This window comes from Chrysochloris asiatica, unplaced genomic scaffold (genome assembly GCF_000296735.1).
Source record: "Chrysochloris asiatica unplaced genomic scaffold, ChrAsi1.0 scaffold00133, whole genome shotgun sequence".
In the NCBI taxonomy this organism is placed as follows: Eukaryota; Metazoa; Chordata; class Mammalia; order Afrosoricida; family Chrysochloridae; genus Chrysochloris; species Chrysochloris asiatica.
Window position 1 is genome coordinate 7,289,040 of NW_006408651.1, and position 12,397 is coordinate 7,301,436.

At 36.1% G+C, this 12,397-nt stretch overlaps 1 pseudogene; it reads right to left on the reverse strand.

Moving 5' to 3' along the window:
- Window positions 1-982: 982 nt before the first annotated feature.
- LOC102830753 lies at window positions 983-1,504 on the reverse strand (annotated as a pseudogene).
- Between the last annotated feature and the right edge of the window lie 10,893 nt (window positions 1,505-12,397).

The window sequence follows — 12,397 nt, forward strand, 5'->3', positions numbered from 1 at the left end:
TTTGCAAGAGGTTGGAAAGGGGAAAAAAAAATCACACTTCAAACAAAGTTGGTAAACAACTTCCAATTGATGAAAAAAAAACAAACAAAGATTTAAAAATTGTATGATTAAGAATAGTTTTAGCTACAATAACAAAACATCACTAGCTCTTAAAAAATATTTACTAAATTAAAGAGCCTATTCTACATGTTCTACACAAGACAAAGGCAACATTTTCCTTAAAAAAAAAATTAATAGTCCACTCCCATTCTTTATTCATATCCTTCCTGTTAAACTGCATGTCTAAGTGCAAACATTAAATAAACTGTAAGACTTTTTTTTTTTTTTTTTTTCAGTCTGGAGACATCAAAGATGTGCTTCTGTACAATGTAGTGTTTTTCAAAATGAAATTTATAGAAAGACATTAAATAATCATTGTTAAGACTTGGTGGAAAAAACTAAAACACACAACAAAAATCAATGGCTGAGCAAACCTGATGTATACTGGTATGAATGTGGGAGATATAAACGCAATCTGAGCAGGTAAATAATCATATAGGTTCTAACTTCAAAGTTTGAAATGACTGAAGGAATTAACCACATAAAGGTCTAGTGTTCATAGTTCCTGGGATTTTTTTAGTTTTGTATAATACTAAAAATATATAAGTATTGTGCTGGGTATTTTGGCACCTAATCACGCTAAATTTCTCATATATTGACAAGATTTTGGCATGGGAATAGATTTAAAGTCTTATAAGAATACTACATGATTTTAGTAAAGGTCAATTGGTACAAATGATAAGGACATTTTAAATGCTGAAGAGTAAGAAACCTTTGCTAAATGTCCAGATACGCTGACTGCAATTCTATCAAGCCTGGCAAAACTGCTTTCAATACTCTTATGGAAGCTTTATTCACCAAGCTAACATGTTGGTAAATATGCTTGAAAAACTAGGTCTTGTCCCAAGTTCCAATTCCAAAGTAATACCATCAGGCACCCATTTTATTGAATGCACCAGTTGTTTCTATGACCATTAGAGTCTTTGAAGTGCAAATGCATTTTAGGATAGCACTTCTCCAAATACAAAAATTGCTTGCTATTAAAAACTCCACGTCACTTTTGTCTTATGAATTGTACAGCATCTTCATATTTCATTCCACCTTCAATTGATGCTAGGGCAACAAGCACTGGAGTGCTCCCAAGTTCTACCACACAATGAACAGCAATACATCAACCAGAGTCTTCATGAAACTTAATGTTTACAAGACTTAACCAGTCATCAGCAATCTGGTAGGATGGCAGTGCATTATCATCAAAAGGCCAATCAAGAACATGGAGGCCTTCTTTTACTACAAGAGCAGTGTCATAAGTTACTTCACATACTCTTACTATTGTGGTAACTCCATACGTTTTAGGTTCCTCAATAAATTTATTTAAGGTCTCATTGGTTGGATTGTGTGTAATAAGAAATCTCATGTTCTTCTATGTGACTTCCACTGGAGCTAGACGGTTCATTTGAGCCATGTTGATTTTGTTTTAAAAATTCAATAGGGTTACGAAAGAATTGTATAATGCGAATACACAAATGATGTAAAGAAACTTAAGTCTACTTCAAAATACTCCACTTGCAATTCTCTGTGCTTTCAGTATGGTGTTGGGAGTAATGGAAAATGAAATGAACCTCCTAACAAAAAGAAGCAATTTTTCAATCGAGTAATGCTGAGGCAATAGAAAGGAAGTGCACTGAGGTTTACCCCATTCGGGTCAGAACTATTGAAAATTGCTCTGGGGATTTCAATTCAATACTTCTGTGTCCAGGTTAATCATTCTTATGAGGGCTTCTTGGTGGCATAGTAATGAATTTCTACGGTTCACTTGTCTGCAAAGAGGTCGTGCTGTGCCTGACAGTAATCTCCACTGGCCTTCAGAAACCCCATAAATGTGTGACCAAGAACACTACAGAACTGAGGAATATGTGTACTCATTGAAGATTGTGGCCTAATCATACAGCCGGTCTTGAGGCAGTGGCAACAGTGGCAGTGGCAGTGGCTGCAGGGCAGGGAGCTGCGGTGGTCATGGAGGCTGCAGCTGGGGCACCAGGCTCTACCATGCGGTGAGCGGTTCCGAAGAGAGCATGCAGCCTAGCTGGCCTGCAGCAAAAACAAAAGCCAATACAGGCCCCTAGGAGCTAGGGTAATTTTTTTTACTGAATTATTTTTTATTCTAAAATGACTGTATACATTGATTTTGTAATACCTGTAGAGTACATTTTGGTTTATAGCAGACCAAGTACTCCTCATTGTGTTTTGTAAAAAAGACATTGCCTATATTCATTTTTGTTCCTAGAAGAACCATTGTTGTTAAGTGTCGTTGAGTTGGTTCTGACTCATAAGAACACCCTGTATAGGGTTTCTGAAGTGCACCTGGTGGGTTTGAACTGTCAACCTTGTGATTAACAGTCCAGTGTTGATCCTACAGCACCACACCAAGACCAAAAGAACCATACAAATAACTTAATGGTTCTGCACCCACCAAAGATGCATAAGATTGTTGTTAAAATACTTAGAATTTATAGGCTACTATGGAGACAATTGCCATCGGTAACAAACTGAGTTATAGCTCTCCATTTATTTAGGTCTTTTTATCTTTACTTCAGTGTAGTTTTATGGGTTTCTTTGTATTTCTCAGTCTTACAAATTTTTCTTATTTTGTTTGGTATTAAGTGGTATAGCAGTTACTGAAATATTGGTGATAAAAACCCACCAGCTACTCTGTGGAAGTCTGCTTCCGTAAAGATTTATACCCTTGAAGACACTATGGGACAGTTCTACTCTGTTATATAGGATTGCTATGAGTAGGAATGAAATTGATGGCAAAGGGTTTTTAGTTATTTTGGGAACTCAAGTACTTTTTAGCTTTTGTTGATCCAGTGAGTCAGATTTTTAAATGACTTCTTTTTAATTTAGTAGTTCAAATCCACTGTTAAAAACAATAAAGTCATTGGTGTTTGTGTTGTAACCTTGTATCTGTCTCTTTGCTATTTTAAGTTTATGAAAAATGCTAACAGAGAAAGAGTTGTAAGAATATTGTAAACATATACTTCTCTATGGGTAAAAAATGAATTTTTTTAAGCAATTACAAATAATCTGATTTACACATTCAGTACAGTATAAAATACAATTAAGCTAGTTGTTTGGCATCATTTGAGTAAGTAGTTTAATTATAGATTTAAAATATATTTATTATGAGTTCTAAAGTAATACTAATTCATTTAGATGATTTAAAAAATATGCTGCTGTTATGCTGTTAGATGCTTTCAAGCCAGTTTGCACTTATTGTGACCCTATTCACAACAGAATGAAACACTGTCCAGTCCTGCAACAAACTCATAATTGTTATGTTTGAGCCCATTATTTCTGCCACTATGTCAAGTCATCTCATTGGGGGTCTTCCTATTTTTTGTTGAACCTCCACTTTACCAAGCATGATATCTTTCTCCAGGGATTGGTTCTTCCTGAAAAGATTTTTCAGGCATAGTCTCCCTATCTTTGTTTCTAAAAAGCAATCTTGCCATAGTGGTGGTTGGTTGTGTACTGTTGTGTTGGCTCTGATACAGAGTGAACTCGTATAGGGTTTCCAAGGCTGTAAATCTTTATGGGAGCAGAAAGCCTCAACTTTCTCCCAAGAAGCCACAGGCCAATTCCAACTGCTGACCTTTGGTTGGCAGCCCAGCTGGTAATCCACTATGTTACCAGAGCTCTTGCCATGCTACTGCTTCCAGAACAGAATTGTTCTTTCTTCTAGTAGTTCATGTACTTTTCATGTTCTTCACACACACCATAATTCAAATGCATTGATTCTTCTACTGCCTTCCTTCTTCATTGCTCAACTTTCGTATGCATATGAGATGCCTGAAAATACCATGACTTGGGTAAGGCACACTTTACTTTTCATAGTGACATCTTCTATTTGAGCACTTTAAAGAGGTCTCGTGCAGCAGATTTACCTAGTGCAAAATGCTATATGATTTCTTGACTGCCGCTTCCATGAGTGTTGATTAGTGGATCCAAGCAGAATGAAATCTTTGACAACTTCAATCTTTTCTTCATTTATCATGATGTTATTTATTTGTCCAGTAGTGAGGATTTTTATTTTCTTTACATTGACATGCAAAGGAGCTCAGGTAGCGTAGTGGTTACAAATCGGGCTGCGAACCTTAAGGTCAGTAGTTTGAAACTACCAGCTGCTCCGTGGGAGAAAGATGAGGCTTTCTGCTCCCGTAAAGATTTACAGCCTCGCCTCGGAAACCCTGTACAGGCTCGCTATGGGTCGGAACCGACTCGATGGCACTTAACAACAACAACAACATTGACATGCAACCCATACTGAAAGTTGTGGTCTATAATCTTCATTTTAAATACTTCAAGTCCTCTTGGCTTTCAGCAAGTTAGGTTGTGTCATCTGTGTATCACAGATTGTTAATGAGTCTTCCTCCAATTTTGATGCAACATTCTTCTTCATATACTCCACATTCCTGGATTATTCATTTATAGCACAGATTGGATAAGTATGGAGAAAGGATACAACCCTGGCACACACATTTCTTGATTTTAAACCATTCACTATCTCCTTATTCTGCTCGAATGACTGCCTCTTGGTCTATGCACAGATTCCTCAGGAGAACAATGAAATGTTCAGGAATTCTCATTCTTCATAATTTAATCCATAGTTTGTTATGATCCACACAGTTAAATACCTTTGCATCATCAATAAAAACACAATTAAACATCTTTCTGGTATCTCCTGCTTTTAGCCAACATCCACCTGACATCAGAAGTGATATCCCTTGTTCCACTTCCTCTTCTGAATCCGGCTTGAATTTTTGGCAGCTCCCTGTGGATGTACTGCTGCAACCATTTAAACATTATCTTTAGCAAGATATTAATTGTAGCAACACACACAATACCACAGTATGACAAGCTGCCAAATGAGTGGTGGTTTGAAAATTAGAAAGATACAATTGAAAAAAAAAATAAATAAAAAGATTATAACTCTCCACTACTATTCATTCCTTCAGCATTTTGGGTTCATTTCTTCTATCAATCTATAGTTTTTATATAATTGGATTCATAATGCAATTTCTATTGTATGACCCGTCTCTTTCCCTCATTTTTACACTATAATATATTGTTAATGTTTTCTTGTAGTCCTGGTGTAACTCTGTAGGATAAGCACTTTACTGCTTGCTGTGATGTTGGTAGTCCAAACCTACCAGCCACTTCTTGGAAACCCTATGCAGGGTAGTATTGAGTTGGAAGTGATCTGATGACACTTAACAACAACAATATTTCCTTATGTTTTCATATGTAATTAGCTGAAATTTTAGAAAATTGACTGTATGTTTTGGTACCATTTTGACATAGCTTAAAAGACTAAAATGCTAAGTGACTTTGCCACAATGGATGAATTCTATTTATTTCAATTAATTACTAACAAAACAAACTGAAAAAGCGAATACAGTCTTATGCTGAGGACAAGACATAGTAGACATACATTTCCCTATTCTTCCCAGTTAATACAGCTAAGAAATAAGGACCATATACTTAAAATAGACATAAGAAGAATCTAAACATGGAGAGAGAAGAGAGACTATCTATTATCCAAAAACTGACATGTTGGAAATTGTCCTGTGTTTTCTTTTTGCTTCCTGTATCACAGAGTTGGAACTAACAAAATCAACAATCTGGGAATGTTAGCGGGAGAAAACAAAAATGCACCTCCCTCCCCCGAAGTGTGCTCTATATAGCCAAAGGATCAAGAAAGACAGCCAAGAAAGGTAGAAAATTTCATTAATCACTACACTTTTCCAGGCAAAACTCACAAACACAAAACTGTGGTGCCTGTCCAGCCATGCCAATAAAGGTCCAGTGAGGAACCTATACTTCCACCCTCCTGATGTTGTAATGGGGCATTTGCTACCCACCAGTTCTGAGATAGTTTGAGAGAAAACTGGACCCTTCATTCCCAATAAGCACCACCTCTCTCCTTACATTGCCTGTGAAGACTGTGTGGAAAGTTTGAATTTCTCATCACACCCATTGGTGGGGTGGAATTCCATAGGAGGCCTAGTGGAAAGTCAGGACATTTACCATCACTCAGTGGTAACGAGCCCCACAGTCTTCTTGATATATCAGTGAAAAGAAATAGCTTGCACCCCTGTCCAGCAGTAATAAGCAGATCTTCTGTTTACCTGTGTGTTGGTGGTTATTTTCATGTGGATTTAGTCTTCTACCTTCCTGGAATTAGTAACAGAGCATCCCCTTCTTTTACCTTACAGAACTGGGTCTGATGAAGGCAACATAAACAGAAAATTTAGCTAAGACACAAAGTCTCAGGATACAAAAATGTTCATGTTTCAAACGAAAATCACTCATCATACCAAGAAACAGGAAGATCTCAAACTCAATGAGAAAAAGACAATCCATGACAACATTGAGCTGGCAGAGATTTTCTTGAAAGACATAGAATAATCTTGGAGGCTTATTATGAAAAAATTAGAAGAATATTGAAAATTACATGGATTTTTTAAAAAAGGCCAGGAAAGTTGAACTGAGAAATATCTTCTCATCCTGACTCATTCTTTGAGGGTACGAAGAGCTGACCTATGAGAATTTTATTAGAAAACCTTACCCTGTCCATTCTACAATCCTATTCTTGCTCCTTCAGACTTCTTTTTGTTCCCCACACTCAAACAACATTTAAAAGTTGATATATTTGAGACCCTCGAGGGTGCCAAATGGGTAAATCTAAGAGCTCAGAATTCTTCATGGAAGGGTTAGAGAGATAGAAACTCTGCCTTTAAAAATGTGCCTAAATGGAGGCTATGTTGAGAAACAATAGCTTCTCATTTTGCTATTGTTTTTAATAATAATTTTTGTAGAAATATATCTTTTTAATTTATCCTTATAGTCAATGATTGCTTTAAATGTAAATGGTCTAAACACACCGATGAAAACACAGAGATTAGAGAGTGGATTAAACATCACCCAATTATATGTTAGTCACAAGAAACTCACCTCAAATATAATGATAAAGGTAAGTTGAGAGAAAATCAATGGAAAAAAGATATAGCATGCACACGTTAATTTCAAAATCATTTAAAGTAGACTTTAAAGTAAAGAAAATTTCTGAAGCAGTGAGGAATTTATATAGTGATAGAAGCATCAATCTACTATGAAACATGTTGTGTTGGTTAAATGCCATTGAGTCTATTCCAACTCACAGAGACCCTGTATAGGATTTCCAAGGAGCTGCTGATGATTATGTACTGCCAACCTTGCACTTCAAACTGATCTTACTGGTCCAGTGTATTATCCTATTCGGCCACACCTAAATATGAATGCACCAAACAACAAATCTATAAATATTTGAAGGAATAATTGATAAAACAAAAAGAAGAAATAAAAAAATTCACAGTTGACAGTCAGCAATGATATAGAGTCGGAAAAAAGAGGGAACCCTTTAATGAGGTGAACTGACACAGTGGCAGCAGCAATAGGCTCAAACATAACAATTGTGAGGATGGCACAGGGCCAGGCAGTGTTTCATTCTGTTGTGCTTGGGGTTGCTATGGGTCAGAGCTGACTATATAGCTCCTAATAACAACAACAACATCGGCCAACAGGATTAAATTGACAGTTATAGAACACTCCACCCAACAAAAGTTGTATGCGTATTCTTTTCAAGTGCCATTGTTGCTGTTGTTAAATGCCATGGAATATATAAAAAGATAGATGGTATCTTGGGCCATAAAGCAAACTTCAATAAATTTAAAATATTTGAAGTAATACAGAGTATATTCCCTGAACACAATAGATTCAAGATAGAATTTAGTAACAGAAATGTAACAGAAAGATCTCCAAATACTTGATAAGAAAACTACATATTTTAAATAACCTTAACCTTTTTCAAAAGACTGAATAAAATTGACAAATAACCAGATAGACAGACAAAATAAAAAAGAGGGCGAGAAAGAAAGAGAATACACAAATTACCAATATAAGGAATGAAACTGTGTATATCATTACAAACTCTGTATGCGTCAAATGGGCAATAAATGATAAATGAACGATAACATGAACAACCCTATACACATAACTTTAAAAACTTAGATAAAATGGAACAACACTTGAATAACATAAACTACCACACTCACCCCAAATTAAATATACAATTTTAATACTCCTATAAATATTAGGGAACTCTGGTAGCATAGTGGTTACAAATCGGGCAGCAAACCTTAAGATTAGCAGTTCGAAACTATCAGCCACTCCACGGGAGAAAGATGAGGCTTTCTGCGCCTATAAAGATTTACAGCCTCGGAAACCCTGTACAGGGTTGCTACGGGTCGGAACTGACTCAACTGCACTTAACAACAACAACAAAAATTATTGGGAAGTCGTGGTGTGACACTGCTAGATAAACACTGGATTGCAAACCACAAAGTCAGTGGTTCAAACTCACCTGTAGCTATCCAATGAAGATTCTGTCACCATTAGAAAGGAGGAAGATATTCTACCACAAGAAGTGCAATAAAATATTGTTCTATATAGGGTAACTATGAGTTAGACCCAACTTGATGATACTTAACAACAAAAAAAACATAAATATAAGGGAAATTAATAACTTAAAAAACTCCCCCAAAAGAAACTAGATTATTCATACATTCTAGTGTAATCCATTACGCTACCAGGGCTCATGCCATACTTCTTCCAAAACAGATTTGTTCTTTCTTCTTTCTTTCTGGTTATTTGTCAATTTTATTCAATGTTTTGGAGAAGGTTAAGGTTATTGAATGGTGTCCTCAGAAAATATGTGTATAAGTTCTAACACCTAGTAGCTGTGAATCTGACCCTATTTGCAAATAGGATCTTTAGAGATGTCTTGGATAAACTAACATGAGGTCATACCAAAGTAGGGATGAGTCCTATTCCATTTTACATTCTCCTGTTGTGGTGCTAGGCTTTTAACCACAGAGTTGGAGGTTCAAACCCATCAGCCACTCTTTGGAAATCCAATACAGGGTCACTATAAGCCAGACTGACTGGTTGGTACTTAGCAACAACAACAGAATGTCAAATGGCACATCCACTCTGGACAAGTTTGCCTGTTTCTGACAACACTGATTATGCAATTGCCGTATGATCTAGCATTTGTATTTCTAGACATTTATCCCAGGGAAATGAAAACATATTTATACAACAGTCTGTACACAAATGTTTACAGCAGTTGTAGTCATAATAGCCCCTATCTGGAGACAGTCCAGTTGTTCTTCGTCAAATAAGTGGTTAAATAAATTGTGGGCCAGCCAAACCATGAAATTCTACTCAGCAGTAAAAGGAAACAGCCTATTGATGCATGCTATCATCTGAATTAATCTCCCAAGAATAATGTTGATTGAAAAAAGCTGATCCTTCCCCAAAAGTTTCATTTAAAAAACAAGACACATGAAGCATACAAATACAAAAAGCCCTAATAAAAAGCAATATTTTGAAGTAAGTGTCATATATAGAAGGAACCTTGATGGTACAGTGGTTAAGTGCTTGGCTCCTAACTGAAAGGTCAGCTTTTGGAAGTCAATAGATACTCTGAAGGAGAAATATAACATTCTGCTTCTGTAGATTTATAGTCTTGGGAGCCTCAAGGGGCAGTTCTAATTACTCTGTTGTTGTTAATCACTATCTAGTTGGTTCCAACTCATAGTGACCCTGTGTAGAGTCTCCAAGGAGCAACTGGTGAGTTTGAATCACCAACCTTGGGTTTCAAACTGACCTTGCGGTCAGTTGTTTATCCTATAGCGTCACACCAGGACTCTGTCCTAGAGACAGAACTGACTTAATGGAAATGTGTTTGAGTTGGGTGTTTGCTTGTTTGTTCTTTTTTTCTTTTTGGTGATATGTACACAAATGCTGAAAACTTTTATCCCACATACAAAGTATGCTACATTTGTTATTCAGAATATGAACTTGGCCCTCAAAATAACTGTTTGAAAGAAAATCAAACCTAAATATTTCATTTTGAAATTTTATTAGAAGTATCTTCCTTCCAAGTCTTCTTATTTTATAATGAATGATGATGAGATTGTATGAAATTGTCTCAAAGTTCTGTTCAACTGAGCTCATGATGTGCTAGAATTCTGTTAGCTAAATTTCTGGGAGAGAACATTGCATGTACTCATACAGGATGACAATACTTATTGAAGTAAATCCACAAAAGTCTGAAAACACTTTACTATACATAACATGACATCTTGAATGAGCAAAGTAGATTTATTTTCTGCAAAAAATTTAAATATATTTAAGGAATAATATTTTAATGCACTTTTTGTGGTAGAATGTCTTCCTCCTTTCTTTTGATGGTGTCAATGAAGGAACTTAACTTAGATCAAACATAGAAGCAAATAAATAAGTTAATATTAAAGAAACATATCTTTTCCTCCCTTTCTTACCTTCTTTCTGTCTTTCTTTTCTTATTTCATTTCTTCTTTCTTTCTAAACCACTTGAGAGTTAACATATAATCATCAGTACTACTTTTTCCTCAGTAGTTACATATATATCTTCAAAGAACAAAGATATTGCCTTAAATAACATTGATATAGTGGTCTGATTTAGGAAAATTAATATCTATGCAATAAACCAAAAATAAAAATTCCAAACCAGTTGTTATTGGGTCAGTTCTGACTCATGTCTACTCTGAATACAACTGGTCCATGGGATTTTGTAGGCTACAAAATTATAGACTCCATAGACTTTATGGTGTGGTGCTGTGGGTTAATGCAATGGACTGCAAATTCGCTTTGAACCACAAGTTTCAGCGGCTGCTCCTCGGAAACCCTATACAGGGTACAACAATCTTTATAGAAGCAGATCACCAGCTTTTTATTCCTGCTGTTAGTTGTTGTTGTTGTTGTTAAGTGCCATCGAGTCTGTTCCGATCCATGGTAAACTTGTATAGGGTTTCCAAGGAGTGGCTAGTGAGCTTGAACCAGTGACCATGTGGTTCAAACCAACTTTGCAGTCTAGCACATTAACCCACAGTACCACAGCCAGTTGTGCCACCAAGGTTTTATTGGTACAATACTGTTATCTAAACTATAGTCCTGTTTCAAAGTTCTTTTCTTTAAAAAAAATAAAATAATGGCTTTTGTTTTTTTACAGACCAGCATAACAGGAAAGGAAGTACTCTAGAACCTTTAAAAATGTTCTTTCTTTACCCCTTTCTTTTAGAGACCCTATTTCTTTCATGAATGGGTCTCACACCATTTTGCAGGCCAGTGCTTTTCTCATCAGCATTCAAGAGTCATTCCTATGTTCCTTTGGGCTGTGTTGGAGACTGGCAGCCACTTGGACTAACTGATACTTATGGATAATAATTATGACTTACTATAATCCCATTTTCCTGAGGCCACTGGCCTTTTTTCAGAAGTGTACATTGTTTATAAAGAACCTCAGGAACTCCAGAAGAAGTATTTTGAAGAAAGGAGACAATTAGTGCTTCCTGACTTTATGCTGTAGGTTTCTATCTATCCATAAGAAAACATGACCAATTTAAAGCTGTTTGTAATTCAGTTGACTTTTACTAAGTTTGGGAAGCCAGTTGGTGTGGAGAGAGAAAGAAAGAGAAAATATAAGCAGAGTAGTGTTCGTAGAATAAGCTCATTAACATAAATGCAGTTTGTCACAGTATGAACATGTTTGAATGAGCACAGGGAAAGGAATAGAATGATAAACATTAAATTATTAACATGAGTTTTTTTAGGGAGACAGGATTGGTTCTTTCTTCATATATTTCTATATTTTTGACTCCTTAAGCGGCATATGGACTCCTGGAGTGACACTGTAGGATAAGTACTGGACTACAAGCCACAAGGTCGGCGGTTCAAATCCATCTGCAGTACAGGGTTGCTATGAGTTGGATTCGACCCCAAAGCACTTAGCAACATATCCCTTTTATATATCCCTCTTATAATTAAAAATGTGAATAATAAAGGCTTTGAAAAGCCAAGTACATGTATAAGACACACAGATCTGCTGAATTAATAACACAAAGCTCACAAATACCAGAAAAGAAAGCCATTGAGGATACCAAAGTCTTGTCCTAAATATATTGCTTGGCATGCAGCAAATACTGAGTTGCTGCATGAATGAGTGTGTGAAGTGGAATTAAACATGCTGACTATAGAGAAGTATTTTTTATTTAATTCCATTTCACCTGGAGAAATTGTTTTTGTATTCTTAGATGCTGAGCCAAAGAGAGGTGACTCAATGGAATGCGGAAATCATCGGACAATCTCTTTGATATCTCAAGCGAGTAAAGTTTTGCTCAAGGTAATACAGAAACGGCTACAATCATACATT